A 3,528-nucleotide genomic window follows, 5' to 3' on the forward strand; every position below is an offset into this window, starting at 1 on the left:
ACAAATAGGTCCTCAAACGTGATGTGTGGCCACAAACTGTTCCAAAACTACAACGTAAGGTTCATTAGTTATTAATTACCGCACGAGAAAAAGAGCCTACGATGCTTCTGCTGTGCCCAAATTGTAACTTTGGGAGAGTACAGTTATTTCGTTTTACAAAAATAGGGAGTTTTGGAACCACAAAAAGGCCAATTTTGTTTATTTACGACTGTATTCAGGTGAAAGTGTGCTTCATCTGTGAACCAGGTGCAGGCAGCATCAAATCCCTCGTTATCAATCGTTGGGAGAATCTGGTTCTCAAAGCCAGCCCTCTGTGGCATAGCTCGTACAGGTATGTTTTGATGGCTTCGGATTTTGAATGTGAACATGCGTAGGCCCTGTCTCAGTATTTACTGTCTGCTGGAACGCTTCAAACCAGTCTCTGTTGCAGTTCTTCGAACGGATTTGTTCCCATGTTGTTGAATCAGTTCAGAAGCTCTGGCAACATTTTCGGGAAGAACTATAGTAGGCCAGGAACTATCTTTCCCCACTAGATACTCAGCCACGTTGGTTTTCCTTTCGAATTTGGCGAAGAGCCTATTTCTTTTCATCGTGTTTGAAAATTGCTCCCTGTTGCCGTAATACTATGTTTTAATCTGTGGTTGGTTGGTTGGTTGGTTGGGGAAGGAGACCAGACAGCGTGGTCATCGGTCTCATCGGAGTAGGGAAAGATGGGGAAGGAAGTCGGCCGTGCCCTTTCAGAGGAACCATCCCGGCATTTGCCTGGAGTGATTTAGGGAAATCACGGAAAACCTAAATCAGGATGGCCGGACGCGGGATTGAACCGTCGTCCTCCCGAATGCGAGTCCAGTATCTAACCACTGCGCCACCTCGCTCGGTTAACCTGTGGTATTACAGTACCACAAATACATATTGTTCAATGGAACACATGATTTAAATCTCTTCCTTTGATTCGCTAATCTGCTTTCGCGTTTCAGCGGTGGAACAGGTAGCTCAGTTTTTCTTCCCTTTACTGTTTTCTTCCCTTTACTGTTATTTCAATTCCGCTCGAAGAAGCGCTCTTCCGCCATAGGTTACATAAATTGAAAAGATGACTTAAAATACATGAAACAGATGCTTATAAGTGAAGATTTTTCAGAAAGACATTCGTGCACAATACAGAAAAACGGATGGCAAAATGAAGATTTAAAAAAATACACTGGTGGATAATACTGATGTTTTGTCAAACTTTTTGCATGGTGCTTCACAGTCAATGTACACAGTTCTTGAGGTAGTAGAGGGAACTTAGGAGATCAAGTTTTACATAGGAGTCCATGCCCGAAAACGTCATCCAACGATGCTACCTAGCTTCAAAGTTATAGGCGCCGATGCCTGTAAATGTATGTATATAAAGGGAATTTCTGTGATGATAAAAACTTTCTACGATGATAGAGAAGGATAACTGTACGAATTTGTCGTAAGGGCCCCTCTACTGGAAACGAACGAATCGAAAGGTATGAGCGAAAACAGTTCTGGTACCGCTGACAGTGGAATACATATACTGATACTGTAGTTACGAAGATTCTACGGTAGACCACTTTCAGAGGGGGTAGTGTGGACCAAACCAAGAAAAAATGTCTCGTAAACTTGGGCTCTAAAATACATGCGTTAGGAGCTGTGATCACTTGGGCAATAGAGGAGATGTGTTTCACAGTAGCGAAGGCGAGTAAGTTCTCATATCCCCTAACTTATGCGTTTTAAGGCCATATTTACTGGACATTGTTTTCTTATTTTGGTCCATACTGTCATCTCTGAAAGTTGTCTATCCTACAGTACCATTACATGTATTTCACTGTCAGTGTAATCAGGACGGTTTTCGTTTATAACTTTCATCTCGTTTGTTTCCTGGAAAAGTGACCCCTAAATTAAATTGATAGATATATCCTTCTCCATTATCCTAGAAAGTTTGTAACATCATCACGGAATCACTCTGTATATACATACATTTACAGGCAAAGGCCCCTATAAATTTGACGCTCTATAGCGTCCTTGCGTGACGTTTTCGGACGTGGGATCTTATGTAAAACTTGATCTACGAAGTCCCCTCTAGAACCTCTAGAAGTGTGTAATATGAATTGTGAAACACCCTGTAGATGATTTAACATTCTATTAAAATAAAATCAGTGATGATAATGTGAATGATATTATGGTGTAATAGTGATTCTGGTGATGCATGAAAATGATCGTGATTAAGAAAAAGGTGAAATGATGAGTACGTCTGTGGGGACCTGAGGACCAACAGGTAACGACTGAGAGTTAGCAAGATGGAAGACGTGGGAGAATGGTGTGAGATGGAGCGTTGTGACCAGGGTTGGAACGAAGGGTATACATTGGAACGGATTTCATCTATGAGAGAGGATGGATAATGGATAAGACATGAAGGTAAATGGAAGGTGGAATATGTATGTAATGGCGCAGCAGAATACCTGGACTGGTGAATAGTAGGTGGGAAACTAGGTGTCGGAACTGAGTTTTTCGATTAACATAGCGGATCCGAAGGTGCTCCACGAAGAGAAGAAGCTGTGGGAAGTGAATGAGTTGGTATAAGATGCAAATTGGGGAAGGCAGGCGGATGCGAAAATCGTGGCTGAAAGCATGTCATTCAAGGATCTCAAGCGACCTGTAGAACTTAGCGGAGGCGGAGATCAAGGCAACGTTGGCATAGGTGAGGGTGAGGTGGCTGAGGGATTTATAGGTGAGAATAATTGTAGAAATAGGTAGAGTCCATGTGCTGCCTGTTAGTAATTTTAGTCGGCTTCGAGGTTTGTGTTGGAGGATAAGGAAATGTGCATTCCATATTAGTTTTGTGTCATAAGTTAGTCCCAAATACTTTATAATGTTAGTCATAGGGATGGATTGGTTCTACCACATGGGGAGATGGAAATCTGGACAACGGAAACACCGAGTGGTGCAACAAAAGATGGTAGCTTGCCTTTTATATGGATTTGCCTGAAGTTTCTACGTATTACATCACTTGACCAGGAGATTCAAGTGGCATTAGAGAGAGTCATGGCAGGGTTGAAGAGTATGGTGGGTGGCTACGTAGGCGGTGGGCAACGGCCTTGCCGCAGTGGATACACCGGTTCCCGTCAGATCACCGAAGTTAAGCGCTGTCGGGCGTGGCCGGCACTTGGATGGGTACCATCCGGGCCGCCATGTGCTGTTGCCATTTTTCGGGGTGCACTCAGCCTCGTGATGCCAATTGAGGAGCTACTCGACCAAACAGTAGCGGCTCCGGTCAAAGAAAACCATCGTAACGACCGGGAGAGCGGTGTGCTGACCACACGCCGCTCCTATCCGCATCCTCAGCTGAGGATGACACGGCGGTCGGATGGTCCCGATGGGCCACTTGTGGCTTGATGACGGAGTGCTCTACGTAGGTGGTGTCGTCAGCATATTATAGGAGGTTGGTTTTGGTGGCGATTTGGGAATGTCTCTAGCATACAAGACGAAAAAGAGGGATTACATGACAGAGCCTTGAGGTACACC

At 44.2% G+C, this 3,528-nt stretch overlaps 1 pseudogene; it reads left to right on the forward strand.

Annotated features, from left to right (window-relative positions):
• The first annotated feature begins 3,091 nt into the window (after positions 1–3,091).
• LOC124557153 lies at positions 3,092–3,208 on the forward strand (annotated as a pseudogene).
• Positions 3,209–3,528: the final 320 nt, after the last annotated feature.

The sequence above is a fragment of the Schistocerca americana genome, chromosome X (genome assembly GCF_021461395.2).
Source record: "Schistocerca americana isolate TAMUIC-IGC-003095 chromosome X, iqSchAmer2.1, whole genome shotgun sequence".
Classification (NCBI taxonomy): Eukaryota; Metazoa; Arthropoda; class Insecta; order Orthoptera; family Acrididae; genus Schistocerca; species Schistocerca americana.